Source organism: Molossus molossus, unplaced genomic scaffold (assembly GCF_014108415.1).
Source record: "Molossus molossus isolate mMolMol1 unplaced genomic scaffold, mMolMol1.p scaffold_m16_p_11, whole genome shotgun sequence".
Classification (NCBI taxonomy): Eukaryota; Metazoa; Chordata; class Mammalia; order Chiroptera; family Molossidae; genus Molossus; species Molossus molossus.
In genome coordinates, this window is record NW_023425346.1 from 74,653,260 (window position 1) to 74,675,171 (window position 21,912).

At 42.8% G+C, this 21,912-nt stretch overlaps 1 protein-coding gene across 2 annotated transcripts in view; it reads left to right on the top strand.

Moving 5' to 3' along the window:
* The first annotated feature begins 9,029 nt into the window (after window positions 1-9,029).
* The window catches only part of WIPF1 (WAS/WASL interacting protein family member 1), a 117,996-nt gene continuing 105,113 nt past the window's right edge, over window positions 9,030-21,912 (top strand). For both annotated transcript variants that reach the window (XM_036253678.1, XM_036253680.1), the window contains exon 1: window positions 9,030-9,167. The gene's annotated coding sequence lies outside the window, so the exon portion shown is untranslated. The remainder of the gene's footprint in view (window positions 9,168-21,912) is intronic.

Here is a 21,912-nt window from a genome sequence, read left to right on the forward strand (position 1 = left end):
TAGAATAAATGGCATCAGGAAACAAGTTACAGGGGCAAAAGAAGGGTCCTGGGTGCTTAGGAGGAAGAAGGGTAAAGGTAACGTGCCTACAGGGGAGCGGTGGGGGAGGAAACAGGCGAGCGGGTGCTCCTGGGAGAGAGAGCTTGCTGGGCTCTCCAGGGTGGGAGAATAGATGAGGTCCCAAGGGGAGGATCTCTTTAATTAGCATTCCAGGGGTGTCCTTTCAGGGCCAGGGTTTCCACGAATTGGTCAGCCCCAGGGCAGGCGGTCATTAGTCAATGCAGCTGGTCCTAATGTCAGCCATGGCATCGCTTGTCTGGTTTTGCAGCTCTTTTGGGCCTGGAGCTGAAACACAACTGTGGCCTAGATGTTATCCCTAGGGGTTAATGCATAAGGGAGCGGTTGCACAAGGGCCCACATGGTAGGTAACTAAGGCCACTCTTTACCCCTTGTTCCTCCTCTAAGGGGGTGTAACACATCACTAGCAACATGCCAGGGGAGGAAAGGTCAGGGGAGGGTCCAAACTGCATGACCAGCAATATGCTAGGGGAGGAAAGGTTACCCTGGGGGCCAGGTCCTTGTTTTCCCAGTTGCTAGACCCCCAGGGCTTTCTGCCCTGGTGACCTTTTGTACCTGGCCCATCATCCTTGCTCTGCTCCTAAACACCTTTGCAAACTATTCCTTTAAGCTTTCCTGTACTACCTTACTTGAGAAGATTTGTTTTCTGATAGGAACTGCCTGCTCTGTTGTCCAAATAGCTGCTTTGGTAAAATGCCGTTCTTCGGTTCTTGATGTGATACTGAGTCAAGCAGGAAAATGGGTGTGATAATAACAACAGCAGCAGTAAGAATGAACTTTTTTCCAGTGCTTACTAAAAGTCAGACACTTCACATGCATTAACTCACTTTAACCCCACAGCACCTTCATGAGGGGTGTGGTAGGCGGCCCTTAAATTGACCCCCGTGACCCCTGCCTGCTGATATTCACACTCTGTGTAACACCCTCTCCCTAAGAATGGGCTGGATTTAGAGACTCGCTTCTAAAGACTAGAATACAGCAGAGACATGAGATGTCACTTTCCAGATTCGGCTTCCATCTTGCTCCCTCGGAGGGAAAACAGTTGTCATGCTGTGGGTTGTCCTATGGAAGCACCACGTGACAATAAGCGGATATCTCCAACCAACAGGCAGAGAGGACTGAGGACTGCCAACAGCCATGTGATTTAACTGCAAAGCAGATCCCTACAGCCAAGCCTTGAGATGATGGCAGCCCCGAGAGACACTGAGCCAAACACACCCAGCTACGCTGCACCCAGCTAACCCATAGAAATTGAGAAAATAAGTGTGTTTTATCCCTGGCTGGTTTATTCAGTGGTTAGAGCATCAGACTGAAGACCCAAGAGCTATGGGTTCAATTCTGATCAAGGGCACATACTGCGGCTGCGGTTTGATCCCCTGGCGGGGTTTGTGGGGAGGCAGCCAATTGATGTGTTTCCCTCACATCGATGTCTCTCTCCCTCTCTCTCGCCCTTCCTCCCACTCTATCTGAAAATCAATGGAAAAATATCCTTGGGTGAGGATTTAAAAAAAAGTGTTTTAAGTTACTGAATTTTGGAGTAATTTGTTACACAGCAACTAATAACTAATACAAAGAAATGTCATTATTATCATCCTCATTTTATTTATTTTTACTTTTTAAATGAATGTATTGGGGTAACATTGGTTAAAAAAATTATATAGGTTTCAGGTGTACAATCCTATAATACATCATCTGTATATTGTATTGTGTGTTCACCACTCCAAGTCTTCTTCCATCACCATTTACCTCCTCTATACCTTCTTCTACCCGCCCTGCCCCACCCTCTGGTAATCACCATACTGTTGTCTGTGTCCATGAAATTTTTGGGTTTTTTGTTTTTGGTTTATCCCTCCATCTAATCCCTTCACGTTTTTCACTCAGCCGCATATCCTCATTTTAGAGATACAGAAACTAAGGCTTAGCCACCTTCCCTAAGTCATGCAGTTGGGGAATCAAAAAGCCTAAACTGGTAGCCAGACACGCAGACTGAGAGTCCATGCACTTAGCCATTACATTATAACCTCCTGATGAAACAGTCTATGAAGGGAATTTAAATGTAAAAATTAGTGATTTCCACTCTTGTACTGTCATCAGCAATATAAATTGGTACTCTCATTTTAGACAGCAAAAGGTGTAAACCCTTCTTCCCTGCAATTCTACTTCTGGGATACTAACTTACAGAAGTACATAGGTGCATAAAAGCATGTAAGAACATAAATGTTTATTGTGCACTTTTTAATTTTTTCTTTAATCCTCACCTGAGGACATTTTTTTTTTTTTTTTTGCATTCATCTTCAGATAGAGCGGGAGGGAGAGAAGGAGGAAGAGAGGAAGAGAGAAACATGGATGTGAGAGAGACACATCAACTGGTTGCCACCTGCACAACCCCAACCAGGGCAGGGACGAACTGCAACCGGAGTACGTGCCCTTAGCAGGAACCAAACCCGGGACTCTCTGGTCTGCAGGCTGATGCTCTAACTACTGAGCCAAACAGGCCAAGGCTATAGTGTACTTTTAAAAGGCAAATAGCCGGAAGTAATGAAAATGTCTGCTAGGGGATTAGTTCGAATTATAACACATCACAGAGTGAAAGACTATGTCATTATTAAATAGAAGGACACAGTTTTATATTTAGGGAAATGGAAAGATAAACCTTGATCTCTATGGTAGGATTATAAAATGGCCCCCAGATTCCTGCCCCCCTCCCCATATACATATACTTTCTCCCAGTGGTTCAGTCATGCACTAACATAGATGTTACTGTGAAGGGATTTTGCAGAGGTAATTAAGGTCCCAAATCAGTTGAGTTTAAGATAGAGAGATTATCTTCACTGGACCTAAGGTAGTCAGCTAAGCTATTAGCGAATGTTAATTTTTCTCTGTGGCCAGGAGGTGGAGGCTTGCAGAGCGGGTGGGAGCCTGGTAATAAGAGCGCTGGCAATGGAGTGGAGCCTCGGCTTCCCCAGATGTTTGCTGTTGATGCTACCGTATTTGAAGATGAATTTTACTTTTATCCTAAAAATTCCCTTTTGATTCCTGCCATCCAGAAAGTGTTTGTACTGGTGTGCATTCAGCAGTCAAGCTACCTGTGGCTTTAGATTAATATCTCTTTTGACTTTTTGTCCGGCCATAAAAGCTTTCAGGGAATTTGTCTTTAACAAGGACCTTCACCCTCTGAAATTTCCCCAAAAGTTCCTTCCTTGGGAACTAGAAAGTCATATGTACAAACATTTTGTTCTCTCTTCTTGTGCCTGTTTAATAAAATGGACCAACTTGGCAAAAATAATTTAAGTCTGCCTCAATGGACTTCCCTTAAAGAAAGAATTTTAAATATCTTGGGAACAATGGAATGCATTCTTTGATTGACATGTAGAAGCTTCTCAAATACCAAATGACTTCAAAAACAGCTCTAAAAGGATCCTAAAAAAACTTTGGCCAACTGAGCAGGTAATTTTATATAAAAAATTTTTTCTTTATTGATTTCAGAGAGAGAGGAAGGGAGAAGAAAAGAGAGATAGAAACATCAATGAGTGAGAACATTGATTGGCCGCCTCCTGCATGCCCCTCACTGGGGATCAGGCCCACAACCTGGGCACGTGTCCTGACCGGGAATCGAACCGGCAACCTCTTGGTGCATGGGTCGACACTCAACCACTGAGCCACACCGGCCAGGACTGAGCATGTAATTTTAACTTAGGCACTTAAGAGCAAGAGTCTTCTATAAAAGGCTAATGTAAAATTGAAGATATAAGAGGAACCTAAAACAAAGACTATAAGGCCAAATGGAGGATGTGTATTTATTGATTTTAGAGAGAGAGGAATTGAGAGGGAGAGAGAGATAGAAACATCGATGAGAGAGAATATCAGCTGGTCACCTTCTAAATGCCTTCCACTGGGGACTGAGCCTACAACCTGGGCATGTGTCCTGTCCAGCAATCAGACTGATGATTACTTAGTGCATGAGCCACACTGGCCAGACTTTTTTTTTTTTGGAAAGAGAAGCAGGGCGGAGAAATAGAGAGAAACATTGATCAGTTGCTGACTGGGGAATCGAACCCACAACCTTTTGGTACATGGGACAACACCAACCAACTGAGCCACCTGGCCAGGTCCAGGCATGTCTTTAGAGTTGTGACAGATGTGAGCAGAGCAAGGTTGGTGGGCCAGGTACAGAAAGTCACCAGGGTAGAAAACCCCAGCTATCTAGCAACGAACATTTGTAGGATGGGACCTCAGCCCCAGGGTGACCTTTCCTTTCCTAGCATGTCGCTAGTCATGGAGTTTGAAACCCCTGAACTTTCATGTCATTGGTCATTCAATTTAGAGCCCCTGACCTTAACTCCTAGAGATAACATCTAGGCCTCAGTTGTATTTCAGTTCCAGGACCAGAAAAGCAGCAAAACTGCCCCGGCCGGTTTGACTCAGCTGTTAGAGTGTCCGCCTGTGGACCAATGAGTCTCGGGTTCGATTTCAATCAAGGACTTGTATCTTGGTTGCAGTTTGTCCCGGCCCTGGTTGGGGTCCTAGGGGGGGCACCAGTCGATGTGTCCCTCTCACGTCAATGTTTCTCTCTCTTCCTCTCTCTCCCTCCCTCCCACTTTATCTGATGATAAATAGAAGGAAAAAAAAATATCCTCGGGTGAGGATTTAAAAAAAAAAAAGAGAACCAATGAAGTAAATAGATGTAAGGATTTTTGGTGAAACCTTTTAGCAATAATTATATGTGTTATGGTATATGTACTTAAGAAAAGTTTCCCAAACTCTTGGTAACTTGAAGCTTTAAAATTTTGCTAGCTAAATTAAATAATAACAATTTATTGAATATTTAGATCATTTTTAAAAGAGAAAAAATACTGAAACATTAATTGCTAAATAAGTCTAAGTTTACCTATTTGAAGATTCTTATTACAGAGAAACCAAAAGATAAGTTTGGATCTGTAAATAAAAATGTTTTGGGCTCTGTTGAGAAAGCATATGATATATGTTTCTAGTCAAAGAGTCTATGTTTGCAGAGGTTGTGAAATATATACTCGTGGGTTTGCTGATCTATACAAGGCTGATATGACTACTCATAATTGCTTAGTTTTTAGTCTTCACTAGAGATTAAGGTTTCTAAGGGTTAAAATTTTAAATAAAATGAAAGAAAAATGTTTTTGGTTAATAGTGTTACCAAATGGAGTCTGGGCCTGGGGCAGCTCTGCCTAGGGCCCAGACGGTAGTGTATGGGTTCTTGACTTCGTGTAGGACAGATTTTACAACACAAGTCCAGGTGGCTTTGGAGAGTATGTTTATTAAAGCTGGGGACAGTGAAACAGAGGGAGGGCTCAAGGTACAAAAAGCACCAGGAGAGAGAAAGTCAGAGGCAAGGAGGCCTTGGAGACAGGTTCAGGGGGTTAGCCTGGGTTGAGCTGCCACTGCCCACTGCTCCCCTGGCTGCAAGTCTCATGGGGTGCCTTGGAGTTTAGGAGGTGCATGCCTGTGGAGCAAGAAACAGGTGTGGGCGTGCTTGCACAGGGAGAGTATGCTGTGGATTCTTTGTCTTGAGGCTTTTTTATTTTTCTTCGGCCAGCTGGATCCTAGGGGAGGTCTCAGGGGAGGGTCTTAACAGAACATTTATTAGCTTTTCAGGTGTGTCCTTCAAACTGTTGATTCATCAAAATGTGTGCAAAGGAGCCAGGGTTATTTTCTAGTTAGTTTTATTTTTAAAGATTGTTATTGAAGGTGGACTGGGACCGAGGCTGGTCTGCCCCAGGACAATCTGGGATGTGTAAACCATTTGCTCCTAAGTGTCCTTGGTTAGAGAAAAGAAAACTTGTGATTTATTAGCTGGTTGTAAATTGCTCAAATTGTTTGGCCTTCTCTAATTATTTTGTCTCAGTTTCCCTTATTTCACTTATCAAGGAATTTCCCTAGCTTTTTACTATTCTGCTTCAATAAAAGATAGAGATATAGAGATACTTTTTTTTTTTTTAGGGAATTTAAAAGAAAATGGTTTTTCCTAAACTTCATCTGTTATTTCCAAATGGGTAAGAGAAGAAGAGACAAACTAAATTGGACAAGGAAAATTGTACACAGCTTGTAAAAAGGAATCTTGAGGAAGGAAATTTTATGTGTTATCAAGCTAAATAAGATTAAATGGACTTAGTATAAACTTTAATATCAATATTTATATAAAATTAAAGTTAATGTTTTTCTGTACTACTGGTATACCTTTCTTTGTTTGGTTTAGTGTTGTGGTTCAAGAACCAAATTTGTATTTTTTTTTTTTTTTTTTGTTTTTTGTTTTTTGTTTTTTGTTCAGGTAGAGAGGGAGGGAGAGAGAGGAACAGAGAGAGAGAGAGAAACATCGATGTGAAGGGACACATCGAGTGGCTGCCTCCCACACGACCGACCAGGGCCGGGGACAAACTGCAACCGAGGTACGCGCCCTTAGCGGGAACCGAACCTGGGTCTCTCAGGACCACAGGCCGACGCTCTAACCGCTGAGCCAAACCGGCCAGGGCCCAAATTTGTATTTTTTCATTAAAAACATTTGCAGTACTTGACTTTAAAACATTTAAAAAAAATAGATAAATTAATTTTTCTATCATTACTTATTCCCCCATATACTATTCCACCTCCAACCCCCTGATATGCTCTTAATAAGAGATTATAAAGAAAGCAAAGATTTTGTCTTTTATTGAAAGCATTTACTGTGTTATCATCAAGTTTCTATCTCTCACTCCCTCTCCCTTCCTCTCTCCCTAAAATCAATAAAGGGAAAAAAATGTATAAAAGATTTTTTTTCTAAAAAGTTACTCGTTGCATACATAGTAAGGGTATTTAATTCCTGGTGATGTCAACCACTGTAAAGGTCAGATTTGACAGAATACTTGCTCCTTGGGCAGACGTTACAGTGAATGAACACATGATTAAGAAGTTATCATAACATTAGAAGAAACTGTTGGATTTACCACTAAAGCAATAGCCACCCCCACCCCAAATCTAGATCTCTTGGACAAGTTGTGTTAAAAAACAGATTTTCTCTAGACCATATTCTAGCTGAAGAAGGTGGGTTTTGCTCTATTGTTAATATTCCTTTTTTTAAAATTCTCACCTGAGGATATTTTTTTCTATGTATCATCAGATAGAGTGGGAGGGAGGGAGAGAGAAGAGATAGAGATAGAGATAGAGAGAGAGATAGAGATAGAGATAGAGATAGAGAGAGAGAGAGAGAGAGAGAAACATCCATGTAAGAGAAACACACTCAACTGGTTGCCTCCTGCATGACCTGACCAGGGCCAGGGACAAACTTCAACGTGCTAACCACTGAGCAAAGCCAGCCAGGGCATATTGTTAATATTCTTATTATACCTGGATAAAACAACTCTGCTGAAGTACAAATGGAACTAGGTAGAATCTGGGCACAAATAAAATTTAATGAAATTTAATTAAATACAGTGCCCGCTGATACCCACAGTTCTTTGATATTTTCAGCTGGCTGCTCCCAGTTATTGCCACTTGGTTCAGATCTATTCTCCAAATTAGATTTACCATTTTGTTTGTTATTACAGAAATTTCTGCTGTTATAAAACTCTGTTTGTTTTGCATAGCTTGAAGTAATAAAGACACCACTCACATAATGGTTGAGCAACATTTTTTGATGATTACTAAGTCCTATGGGACCTTATATGAGAAACCTCAAGAAACTACAGAAGATGTTTGTCCTTAAAGGTTCATGATGGTGCCCATGTGCCCCCACCTGGAATGGAATCTGCAAACTTTTAGTGTATGAGAGGACATCTCAACCAAATAAACCACCTGGCCAGGGCTGTTCTGGCATTCTTGTTGCTCAAATGTGGCCTAAGACTCCTAAAGGAAACATCTTTCCCTGAGTCATGACATGACATGAATGAGCCTTCCCAGCAATGGAGGATCAATGATACTTTTCATAAATGATAGGTGTTACTTTCCAATGGCTGATCAGAGATGCTTTCAAGGGAAGATCGTGATCAAACGGGAGAAATGTGAAAAATAATATAAATGGATCCACCTCAAAATGGATGTTGTAGTTGCTAGCCCAGGGGATCTGCCTTACCCATCTTATGCCTCAAACCTCTGGAATGTTTAAATTGGGCAACATAACCTTTAGGCCAAATCAACACTGTATTCCAAACAACTATTTGCAAAGCTAACAGGAAAGCAGACTGAAAATTAAAGGCACTTTTTAGAATTAGCACCACCATGTATAGCTAAAGAATAATTAAGCTTATTTGCATCTATTGAAATTTTTCCTTGACGTATTAACACCAGTAGAAGTTCCTTCCTTCTATTCAGGTGGTTATTCCCTTCCCTTTCTTAAAAACCCCTTGCCTTCACCCCCTAGTGGAAAAACTGGGGTTGTCTCTACCTGAATCAGTGTTTCTCAAATAGCTATTCTTTTGGATCTCAAATAAAGACTTGTTGCCTCTTACTTGGGTCTTTTATTTTTAAGTTAACAGGGTGTTCCACTCCATTTTAAAATTCATGTTTTAAAATCAACTTGAATTTAAGGTATCTCAAAACTGGACCCTCTCTTCTGAGAAAAGAAGGCGGTGGGGAGAGCCCCGGCAGCAGGAAGCTGGGAAGGATGCAATCTTTGGGGGAAAGGGCCCTTGGTTGGACACCCCTTCCCGTTCCCCTCTCCTCTGCAAAAGCCACCGTGTCCCCTTACTGCGCAGGGGAGGAGGGTGTAACAACACACACGCCCCAGCCTCTAACTCCCCTCACGCCCGCCACGCTCCCCTTGGGGACCCGAGGCTACGCCGCGCTGAGCCTCAGAACCGCGCGGGGCTGGCGCGGCGCCCTGCGGAGACCGCCAAGGGCCAGCGGCGGCCTCGCGGCGCGTCCACATGTGGCGGGGCCGCAGGGCGGGGGGGCGGGGGGGAGGGGGAACCGGGAGCCGAGAGGGGAGGGTTTAGATCTCCGTGAAGTTCCCGGATGGTCGCAGCCTCTCGGCGCTGAGCACTTTTCCTGCCCGGCGGCTCAGCCCTACAGACCAGGGAGAAGTTTCCCAGAAAAAAATGCCTGGCGCGCTGCAGGGCCCTGGAACCACCCGGAGTCGCTGCGCGGTAAGGGACGTGCGGCGGCCGCCTCGGGCGCCACCAGGTTCCCGGGTCTCAGGGGAGCGACCGTGGAGACCCTCGCGGCTGCCCGGACCACCAGGGAGGGACTGGGTTCGGAAACGCGGCTTGGCACTGGGTTGGGCGCGGAGCGGGTGCTGCGGGCGGGGCAGCCGGGACGTCGGGGTGCAGGGCTGCAGCCGCTGTGGGCGCGGGCGCCGCCCCGGGAGGGGCGCGTCTCCGGGCCCCGCGGCCCGCGCGTCCTGCCGTTCCGGCCGCTGGGAAGGGACGGAAGGGGCCGTGGAGAGCGGGGCTCCGGACGCGGGCGCCTCCCGGGCTGGGCGCGTTCCTGGACTCCTGCGACCCCGGGGCCGTCCGGGGGGCTCGGGACCCGTTGGCGCCGTACTCAGCCGCGGCTGGGGTTTCGCAGGAATGCGCTAGGGCCGCGTCTACACCCCGGTTCCGGCCGATGGGGACTTGTGGGCATTCCGGGGGTCAGTTCTTGCCAGGGAACAGCCTCGCCTTTTGGGCTGGGGAATCATGCCCATCCTGCAACGCGGTTTCCCCAACTAGCCTCCCAGAGTGATGCTCGCTCGGCGGTCGGTGTAGACGCGCGCGAGATGTGTGTGTTGACCTCAGAGGCACTTCCAGTCCCGGCCGGCGCTTTTCCTCCGGGCCGCTCCCGAACTTCCCGGGCAGCTGCACTTCTGCGCTCCAGTCTCACTCTCCCTACTTTTTTCCTATTAGCATAGCTTTTTCTCTTGTCTTTATCTTTTCTTTTCTCTAGTCTTCTCTTCCCTCTTCTCTTCTCTTCTCTTCTCTTCTCTTCTCTTCTCTTCTCTTCTCTTCTCTTCTCTTCTCTTCTCTTCTCTTCTCTTCTCTTCTCTTCTCTTCTCTTCTCTTCTCTTCTCTTCTCTTCTCTTCTCTTCTCTTCTCTTCTCTTCTCAGAACAGTTAAAGAAAATTGCAAGTGTAAGAGAAACCAGCTGCCCCATTCGCGGGGGTGGGGGCGCAGATCTTCAACTGGTAGTTAGACAGTGAACTATTTGAGATTAACAAAGGGTGTGTCTGTGTGAGGAACCCAACCTGGCTAGATCTGCGGTCCTGCCAAATCCCGGAGGAATATTTTCTCCTGGGCCGGCTCCTGGCCTTTTCTCAATTGTCCAGGAAGCCTTCTCAATTTGTCAGCAGTGATTGGGTGGACTCCGTCCCTTTTTCTGAAAATTGTGTGTCACTATTGTCCCCTGTATAGTCACTAGATTTCACCCCCAATTGCTGACCGCATGTAACCCCAGACTCCAGGCGATGCAGCTGTGGAGCCCCTGGACAGAGGCCCGCCCTGGGTGGGTTTTCTTTTGCCAGTTTCCAAAGGCAATTTCAAACAGCACTATAGCTTCATTTTGAGTCACTGGCATATTTTTCCCTTTTCAAAAAATGCCTTTTTTCTATAATGGGTAAAATAATTTCAAGAAATTTTCTATTTCAGTTTTTAGAAATCACATTTTTACTTCTTGAGGTGAAAGAACCCCGTGTCGCCCTGGCTGTGTGGCTCAGTTGGTTGAGTGTTGAGTGGTGACCCCTCTGTGCACAGATTTGATTCCCGGGTCTGGGCACATGCCTGGTTGTGGGTTCCATCCCTGGCTGCGGTGCATGTGGGAGGCAACTGATGTGTGGGAGGCAACCCATCAATGTTTCTCACATGGATGTTTCTCTCTTTCCCTCTCCCTCCCTCTCTCTCTCTCAAATCAATAAAAACATATTTAAAAAGAGAAAGAAAGAACCCCACATCAGTATTTTTTTCATCTTAATTCTTCTTTACAGTGTTCAAAACAGAGTCTTCTACTTTTGTTGTGTATCTTTACATACCTGTCATCCCCACAAGGTTGAGTTTCTCAGGGACCAAATCCTGGCCATCTGTAGAAGTCCATTCATTACCTGTTGAATGGAATTGTGCAGAGTAGACGCTGCAGATGTTATCAATACATTTTAATGACATCATCTTTTTCCCTGGGACCTACCCAACCTCTACCATTCTTTTGGCTCCCTGAGAAGTACATAAATTCTTTTAGGCTTTTGTGATGTAGAGCAAAGAGATTTGTCAGCCAGGTGCCATCACGTTCTGAGACATTTGGAAACAATGAGATTACTTCCAGCTGGAGAGATCCATGCCTTCCTTCATTTGTTCATTTCACAAAGTGAGTGTCTACTGTGGTACCTTGTGGTACCCTAAGTTATATCATGCAACTTGAGTCTTACTTACCTCACCCAACAAACGGGATTGATGATCTTTGCTCCTTTTCTCCACCATAAGGTGTGAGGATCAAGTGTGAAAATGGAATGTGAAATCTCCAAAAGCAGCACAGCTCAAGGCATTAGGGGGCTATCCAGGCACCATGCAGTGTGTAGCACCAAGACACAAAGCGATAATGAGCTAAAGTGGCTGGATGGGGGCAGGGAAGGGAAGGTTGTATAGCCTTATCTTTTAAGTTTACTGTCTCAGGTGCTCCAGCCAGGGATGAGCCCCCTTTTGTGGGAAGTATTCGATACTGGGTCTGTGTCACTGTCTTTGATATTTCAGGGTGTAATTTTAGGAACATATATGGTTTCTACAATACACATCAGGAGAACAAAACCAAACAAAAGTGTCTTTTACCTGTTGCTATAATGCCTTCACTTTTAAGCACCTGATCTTTGGGGTTCTATCTCCCAGAGCTATGTCTTCCTGTAGCCTGCCCTCCAATGAGTCTACCAAATTCCTGATGATTTCCATGCAGAGGTCTCTCTGCCACTGTATCCCAGCAATCCACATTATGCCATGGTGCTGAAAGGTTTGGGAAGCTTATTCCTTGTGAGCAGCCAGTACCCACTTGTGTGAATCAGGTCACAATTGGAATCAAGTCATATACTCATCCAGCATTGAGAATCCCTGCTAGGGGTCACTGCTGTGCCACGTGCTTGGAGTAGAGGTGAAGTCCTAGCTCACAAAGAGATGAAGTTTGCTCCTGAATGCTTATCTTCTGGTAGAAATGAGACATGGTTTCAAACAGCAGGAATGCAAGACAGAATGTAATAAATAAGGTTAAGAAAACAAATGGTACAGATCAAAAACAGGGAATTGAGGGGAGAGGGAAATTACATCCAGCTGGAGGGAGTCCGTCCCTCACTCATTTGTTGGTCCATTTATTGCGTGTGTACTCTGTGCCAGGCAGAGGAAGATGAACAGGCACATCGTGTTTCACCTTCACTGCCTCCCTGTGACAAGTGAACACTTCCTTGCTCAGCCTCATTGTATTGCCCAGCCCAACATTTGTCAAAATAATTAACTCTGTCTCTTGTAGACTTCGGCATAATAAAAACTCTAGGCTCACCAAAGTCCCCAGAATACCTTCAATTAGTTGAGTAATGTTATTCTGCCCAACACGCTTTAACTAGTATTGAAGTATCCTGGTCCTTAGGCATGGACGTGACTAGAAGCTTATAAAGGTTTGATTCTGTTAGTCTGGGGTGAGGCCCAGGAATCTGGGTTTTGAAAGCCCCCAGGTGATGCTGACCTGCTGCCAAGGGCAGAGTTCCTTATCTCTGTCACTGACAAGTTCTGTGACCTCTGTTTCTTTTCCTTTAAAACCTGTCTTGCTATGAGTGTGGGATGAAGTCATGGATGTGAGTCACTTAGCAGACACCCAGGACAGTGCTGCTGTTCAGTATTTGGGGGTGGTGATTGTTATTATCCGTGTTAGTTTGTACAAAGCAGTGTTGATATTCCTCTTTCCACATGGAAATACAAGAAGAGCCTAAACACAGGAACTGCATTTTATATAAATTAACATTTTTAACAATCCCTTAGCTGTCTGTAGTCAATTGAGAGTTTCACACCAGTCACCTTATGTATTCCCTTAACAGCTAAGAAGAAGGACTCTCACAGAACAGAATATCAGTTTTGGGGGCTCCTGCCTGTGTTATCAGCTTATCCAGTGGAGCCTACTCTGCGGAGATTATCAGGGCAAATAAAGGGCTGGAAACCAAAGACATGCTACTTTCCTGGCCCTTTGGCACCAGGATGTGCCAGGGTAACACGTTGTGGCTATCACACAGTGGCCATCATCAATATGAGGTGACCAGTGGGACTGCCTGCCCCAGGCCAAGTTGCTTTGGTCACAAGTATAGCACCTAACCTTGTGGAGTGGATTTGCCACTGCTTTCGTGTTCTCTTGTGGCCAGGAGTCAGGGAACTTGGGTTGATGGGAAGCAAGCTCATTATTAGTCTTTATATTAGTTATAAATTGACTTGGTTAATACTCAATAAAAGAAAAATATAGCTAAAATAAATAGTCCATATAATTACCTACAATTTTGATTCGTTCAGAAACTTCAGTAAACATAGTTCATATTGTAAAAACATGTTGCTATGATGTTATACAAATTTAACATTTTAGCATTGCTTATCATGGATGTATTTTTTTCCATCTAATGAGCCATCTTTCCTGTATAACTCAATTTCTTCTTTTTCAGTTCCTTTTATCTCTTAGTTATGTTAATTTAAGTGAATTGGATTTTTAAGCTTTCTATGATCTGGCCCAAGCTTTAAAAGTCTCTTTCCTTTCTTTCCATCCACTTTCCTTCCTTTATTTCTTTAACATTACCACTTACTATTTGTCATTTAATTGAATCATTCATAGTTACACAACCCTGTGAGGTAGTTTCTGCTCATATATGTGGCACCTGATGCTAAGGGAAGTTAAGTCACTTGCCCAAGGTTACAGCTAGTGACAGAGCTAGTATTCAAACCTGGGGCAGCCCGGTTCCAAACTCTGCACTTTTAACCCGTAATTTCACCTTCAGCGGTCTTGTACCCTACTCTTCGCGTAGTGGCTCTTTCCCACCTCCGTCTACACCTGTGCATTGCCATTTCTTCTCCCCATGGCCACTCCTTTTCAGTGGTTACTCTGGCCACAAGTGCTTTCTGAGAAGAAAAATATAGGCTTTGCTAATGCTCATTAAATGGAGAATATAACTAAAAAAAAACTCGAGACACAATCACTTACAAATTTCACTAGTTCAATAGCTTTAGTTCAGCACAGTCCACATTGTAAAAACATGCTTCTTAAGAAGAGCCAAAATGCTTTCTTCTCCAGGAGCCGGTTTCTGTCTCTGCTAGTGAATTCCCACAGCTGTTTGTTTGGGCCTCATCTATGGCTCAGGGTCCACTCTGTCCTGTACTGGAATCACTTGCGTGTCTCTTCTCCCTCATGAGTTCACAAAGTCTCTCAAAGCAATAACTTTAAAAAATTCATTTTTATATTCCCTCAAAAATAGTAGAGTTTCGTATAGTAGGGTCTCAATGAATGTTTGTTGAATTGCAGTTAATTTCTGCCTCTCTGGTTGTAAGATCTGAGATGAGTGAATTTTTCACGAAGGCAATGCGGATCTTAATGTTTTACAGAAGAGTATTTGGTTTCTGAAGATGCTAGGAAACAAATTTCATCCTAAGTGTAGTTCTTCACCGTGATCGATATGTAACATGTGACGTTATTTTTGTTCATGTATGTAATTAGATTTAAATGCTGTATATTTTTATATCTTCCAAATTGAACAATAACAATAATCCTAATAGTTAAAGAATTATTTTCTCTTGTGGAAAGGGCAGGAATTATTATTGTAGAAACTAGAAGTGACTTTTCCTTTCTAATGCCTGTATCTGGTTCATTTCCACATAAATGAGGATTGGGGCTCTCTTTCTTTCTTTGGGTGTCTGTCTTTCTTTCTTTTTGGACTAAGAGGCAATACACAACCTGAGAAAGAAGTTTAAGCAAAATTGAAGGACATTACCTTTCCTCCAAGTTGCCACAGAGTCCTTTGTATTGGTGGTGGTGGTGGGGGGGGGTAATTAGTTTTTTCAGGTAAGAGGTGTCTGCAGGAGGAATGAAGTGGTGACTACAATGAAAAATTCAGAGCCAAATAGTTTCCTGGGACATTGGAGGTCTTTACTACTTAAAATAATAGTTTATTTTTATATTTTTTATATAGGCAATATGTACTCCATTTAAAAATATATCTATGTTTACATTATTCAAATGCATACTACATTATTTAAATATACTCTCATAAACAATACTGGTTACTTTGAATATATGTAATGTGGACACCTTGCCTCACTATAACATACTGCTACTGTATTCTTAACAGCTGTATAGCATTCTGCTCTAGGGATGGACATATATGCCTGGTGCATTCTTGGTTGTTCACAGTCACCTATTAGAGTTGGCACTGCCAATTCAGTGACCATCAGCTCTCCTGTTAGGTCTTGCTAATGCTGCCCGAACTATCAATCCATTGAGTCAAGTCAAACAACCAGCCAGTTCAGTGACAGGATAAATATAGTCATTTTGTTGGCATCCACTGAACAAATGGGCAGTTGGTTGAATTTTGTGCTTTTCAATCACTTGTGTGTCTCCTCAGCCCATTTCTGAAACCTCCCAAGCATTTTTCTATAGACATACACAGGAGATAAATGGGAGATTTTATCTGACAGAAGCATTTAGGCCTGGGAGGGACCAAGAGAAAAATCTGGCCACATCTTAGAGTGATGCAATGCTGAAGTGTTGAACATGTTTTCAAACAATATTTCAGGAAGCCCTGAGAGGCACCCCACCCCCAGCAGAATAGATTTTGAAAATAGAGAACCTTCAGCAACTGGGGAAGATATTTTCGTTCTTTCTTTTTAAAATAATTTTTTTCAATTGAGTTTTAGAGAGAGAGGGAGAGAGAAAGAAACATTGATGTGAGAGTGAAATATGTGAGAGTGAACCATGATCGGCTGCCTCCTACACACCCCTACCAGGGATCCAACCCAAAACCTTGGCATGTGCTCTGACTGGGAATTGAATCAGCAACCTTTTGGTGCACAGGGTGATGCCCAACCAGCTGAGCCATGCTGGCCAGGGCACCTTGGAGAAGATCTTGAGGAAACATGTACCATAGTTTTTGTTTTTCCTGAGAATGTAAACAGTGAGATCTGTGTCTTAACCACAATAGTCTTGTGTTGTGAGGATGGATATTTAAATAATGGAGACAGATCTGCCTGAGATATAAGAGGAAAATATGGGCTGTTAACAGGCTCATGTCCAGTAAGGAGCACATGTGAGTGTGTGTGTGGGGGGGAGACTTCCAGGAAGGACCAGGGTGATGGATTGAGTCAGGGGTGGGCAGGGAGGCTAGCAGAAAACTAATGTAGCTGTCTTTCCCACATCTCAGAAGTCAGGCTGAGGGACGCTAAGACACGTTTTCATATGGTACTGAAGTTTCTAATTTGATTTTTGAGGGTCTAGAAAAAGGCAAAGTAGTTGAAGGCCTTTAAACCTTTTTAAAAAATAGTAAAGCAGCCCTGGCCGGTTTGGCTCAGCGGTTAGAGCGTCGGCCTGCGGTACAGAGAGACCCGGGTTCGGTTCCCGCTAAGGGCATGTACCTCGGTTGCAGTTTGTCCCCGGCCCTGGTTGGTCGTGCGGGTGGCAGCCACTCGATGTGTCCCTTCACATCGATGTCTCTCTCTCTCTCTCTCTCTCTCTCTCTTCCTCTCTCTCCCTCCCGCTCTATCTGAACAAAAAATGGAAAAGTGTCCTCGGGTGAGGACAAAAAAAAAAAAAAAATAGTAAAGCAATTTATTTTAGCAATGCCTATTTTTACCGAATAGAGCCAGGATTTGATTGCCATGCATGGTTTAAGAAATAAGACAAAATGTCCATTTAAATAATCTCAGGTTTTGTGGGTAAAATTTCACACTGTTCTTTTCCCTAGTGTTTTAGCATTGTTTAAAAAAAAAATGCCCTGGCTCGTTTAGCTCAGCAGTTAGAGCGCCAGCCCGCAGACCAAAGAGTCCCAAGTTCGGTTCCCGCTAAGGGCATGTACCTCGGTTGCAGTTTGTCCCTGCCTGGTTGGGGTCATGTGGGTGGCAACCAGTCAATGTGTCTCTCTCACATCAATGTTTCTCTCTCTCTCTCTCTCCCTCCCTCTTTCCCTCCCACTCTATCTGAAGATAAATGCAAAAAAAAAAAAAAGTCCTTGGGTGAGGATAAATAATAATAATGATAATATAAAAAAGGCCTCACTTTTTGTTTGAGATAGATTAAAAAACTGGATTGTTGTTAAACTTCTATGGAGCCACAAAACCATGTTAGAATGTTGTTGGGAATAAGCTGGATAGAGGGAAAAGGAAAAAAAAAAAAAGTTGAGGCTTACATGAGTGATATTTTACAAAATGTTGGTACTAGAACCTTATTAATTCCCCCTCCCCTTTTTTATATCCTCACCTGAGGATATTTTTCCATTTATTTTCAAACAGTGTGGGAGGGAGAGAGAGCGGGCCAATGCTCTAACCATTGAGCAAAACCAGTCAGGGCGCCCCTTTTTTTTTTTCAATCCTCACTTTAGGGTATGTTTTTATTGATTTGAGAGAGAGTGAGAGAGAGAACATTGATGTGAGAGAAATATCAATCGGTTGCCTCCCATACAAAATCCCTACCCCCCAACCTGGGATTGAACCTACAACTTGGGCATGTGCCCTGATCAGGGATCGAACCCTCGACCCTTCGGTGCATGGGATGGTGCTCTAACCAACTAAGCCACACCAGCCAGGGATCATTTTCACTTTTTGATGAACTGGAAGAAGTAAAAGGAAAAATTCTCAATTGGTTAAAGGACTATGCAGGGGGTGTTAGGAAATTATTTTAACCATAAAATTCCTTTCTGTACAGAATTTTGTATACATCATCCCTACTCTGCTGTGATGATACAACATGTCTCTTAGAGCTAGGAAGAGGTTTTTGTTCATCACCAGGCCACGTGCTCAGTCTTTGTGATCCAGTCTGCTTCCTCGTTTTTGCTGAACATGTGACTCTTTTTGAACACTAAACTGTAGTTTTTATTTTGTTCAATTACAGAAGTATTATATGCTTGATATAAATAAGACAGAAAGAAAAGAAGTATATAAAGAAAAAGTTAATAATTTTTCTCCTGTCTCAAATTCTAACTCCTTGAGGTAATTAATATGATCAGGATACCTCCTCAACTTTCTCTTTGCTTATATAACTATATACAAATAGATATGCACATATAGTTTTTTCTATTAAAAATAGAAACATGATATATATCAGGCTACACGATTTTTTTTATTGAGATATGATTGACATGTAACATTGTAAGTTAAAGGTGTACAATGTGTTGATTTGATATGCTTCTATATTGCAATATGGTTACCACCATAGCATAAGCTAGCAGCCTTCATGCCATATAATTATCATTTCTTTTTTGTGGTGAGAACATTTAAGATACAGTCTCTTAGCAACGTTCAAGTATATAATATAATATTGTTAACTATAATCACAATGCTGTGCATTAGATCCCTAGAACTTACTCATCTTCTCAATGCAGGTTTGTACCCTTTGACCATCATCTCCCCAGTTCCCCTGTCTCCCAGCCCCTGGTAACCACCATTCTACTCTTTGTTTGAGTTGAGCTGTTTTAGGTTCCACATATAGGTCAGATCATACAGCGTTTGTCTTTTTTATGTCTCATTTATTTCACTTAGCTTAATGCCCTCAAGATCCATCCAGGTTGTCACAAATGACAGGATTTCTTTTCTTCTCTTGGCTGAGTAATATGTCATTGTATATGTATACCATGTCTTCTTTATCCATTCATCTGTTGATCAACACTTGGGTTGTTTCCATATCTTGGCTATTGTTAATAATGCTACAATAAACATCAGGGTGCAGATACCTTTGTGAAATCCGAGATTTTTTTTAACATAACAAAACGTTATAGACATGTTCTTTAAATTAAAAAACTCATATGATGGCTGCTTAATTAACCAGATGGTTTCAAGTTTTGTGCTACTGCAATAGTTCTTTTCTGAATAATCTTGTGTGTGCCTTTGACCATGCTAACATACAGAAGCTTTCATTTCTGTCTGTCAGAGTCCCCAAAGTGATATTACTTTCTAAAAGTTGTAGTAATTCTTAGTTAACTCACACGATTTAAAAATATCTGTTTTCCCACATTCTTGCCAGAATCATTTATTTCAGAATTATAAACTTTCTAATTGCTTTTTCCTGTTTTGTTTCCAATTATTTCTTTAGGGAGCACTTGTCACTATCTTTACCTTTAAAAAAATTTATTCATTTGAATTATTCATACCCTGTCTTTTCCTTAATTTTCTAATGTGCACAAGATTTGTTTTATAGAACTGGAAAAGAAAACCAAGCCTCAGCTCACTGAGCTTAATCATTCTATATTGAAATGAAACAAAACACTTGATTTCTATTTATAATAAAGTAAATATAGACCTTTCAATCCTAATTTTTTCTTTCTAAAAGTGTATTATTTAAGAAATGGTCTCAGGAAATATAAATGTTTTAATGGGAAAAACAGAAACTTATACAAAAATGGGAAATTTTAAAGGCGTTTTTTTTTTTTTTTTTCTTCCTTGCAAAGCTGGCTGGGTGTCCCTCTTGAATCCAAAAGTCTGAAGACAAAGGTTCTTTGAGAACATTCGTTATAAGTTATGTTGAATTACATCACGAGGAAAAAGTGAATCACGGCAGATAGGAGTTTAAACCTGGAGCACTGCGAAAGCCCCTGCGCTTGTTGCTTCTGCTTGTTTTTCTAGGAGGTGAGACTAGATTCCATTTCTCCTGTCCTTGTAGTTGCTGAGTTCATTATAAAATTATTTGTATATAACTCCAGCAGTACATTGGCTAATCAGAAGCAGCTGTACAACTGGATTCGTTTATATGAACAGAATAACTAAATCAATCAGCAAATTTTCTTGTATTTGGATAGGTCGGGCCAACCGTGTGTAGCCCAGAATAATAGCAGCGCTTTGGAACTAGCCTGACACAGATGGAAAAAAGATTGTGTCTGGGCAGCAAAGGTTGGGACTGAAAATTAAGAAACCCTGTGAGTCCTTGATATCTGCCCCATAAAATACAACTTGATTTTTAATACTAGTGTTTTAAAGGCAAGTAAGTTTCATAAAGGGACATCCTGTTCAAAAGAGAACACAGGAGAGTTGCATCCTCTACTAGCTGGGACTCCTGAATGAGGCCGAATGTCCAGATCAGTGTCTCCTGAAAGATAAGTGCGTGCGCTCTGCCAAACTGCACAAGCTGAAACAAGCCAAGGACCCCTGCTGGGAAAGGGTCACAGATAAGACAGGCAAACTGACATGCCTGACCAGAGGGAAACACACTAAGTCAGGGGGAAGACACAAGTTCCCAAGCGAGACTGAAGCCAAAGCCCCGACATAACGTAGCCAGAGGAATTCCTCGGATTGTGTGTTCTTGTGTAAAACCCAAAAGTCCACGACAGTGGAGTGTGTTTACAGAATGGTTCTTGTGGTCTCAGTGAAGACTGCAGCACAGTGAGACGTGAGGTCTGATGAGAGCAGGAACATCTTTAGACTCTGAGTCTCCTTGTGTGGTGCAGCCTTGTGGAACCCTGAACTCTCTACCACGTAACAACACCGGTTATTCTCAAGGCCAGAAATCCACTGGCCTCCATTAGCCAGAGTCCTAAGGCTGATTGGGCTCCGGGTGCCTGGTTGGCCTGATGTGGAGCTAACCTTGGTAGGGAGCTGCGCTGGGTTTATCGCATGAGTGGCATAGTCAGGAAAAGGTGCCAGGGGGAATCGGCACCTTCCCTCTGCTGAATACCATAGCCCTGGCATTGGAATTTGCAAACACATCTTCTTGGGGCCCCCAAATGCTGTTGCCTGAGTGCAGATGACCCCTCCACCCTACCTTCACTTTTACTCTGCCCTGGTTTGGGATGTCCATTAATCTTCAGAGAGAGTGTAGACTTTGGAAAATTTGGTCCCTTCCAGGGTAAGACCTGATATCAACTAGCTCATTTACTTAGTTCCTTTTGCATTGAATCTGCTGAAGGTAGAGTGGTCAAGTGACAGGAGCAGCGGACAGGAGTTCAACTTGTATTCTCATCCGGCTTTGCTGCCTACTGGTCGTATGACCTTGACAGCAATAAACAGCACACACACATCTGTAAAGATGGGGAGAAGATGGAGGCCAGCGATGTCTCTGATGGGACAGACTTAACATCTTCGAATAAGGCAACTGTCTATTTGAGGTGCCTTAAGCGAATAGACCTAGGGCAGAAATATAAAGAGTCTGAAATACGATGAGTCTGAAATGTTACTTTGCCCATTTTTGACTAAGTATTTGGTAAACAAGGGAGAGATGTATATATGTCTATCACATTTCTCATTTAGCTAAACTAGTATGTGTGTGTTATGTTTAATATAGATATGTGAAATTATATTTCAGCAAACTTGTAAGTTCTTCATTATATTTTAATCTCCCTGTATGCTTGCTGAAGAAAGAACATTAACTATTACCCCGAGGTTTCCTTTGCGATGTTACTATGGGACTAGCATATGAGCCAGATGAGTCCAAGTCTGTCTGTAGATCTTGTTTTATTTACATTCAGTGGAAATCATGCTATTTTAGTATATGCACCCCCATTCCTCATTATATTCACCTTTGTTCTATATTAGTGCTCACACGCTCACAACTGGAAACCACCTGCCCTCCCCATCTACCACACACAGGAGCATGTGCACGTGCACACAAGAACACGCGCACACGTGCATCACGGGCTAACCCCTCTTATAGAGCACATCACATATAACCAGGAAGTACCATTTCCAAACTCCACTGAGAAAACACGTGTGTTGCTGTGGTTTCAGA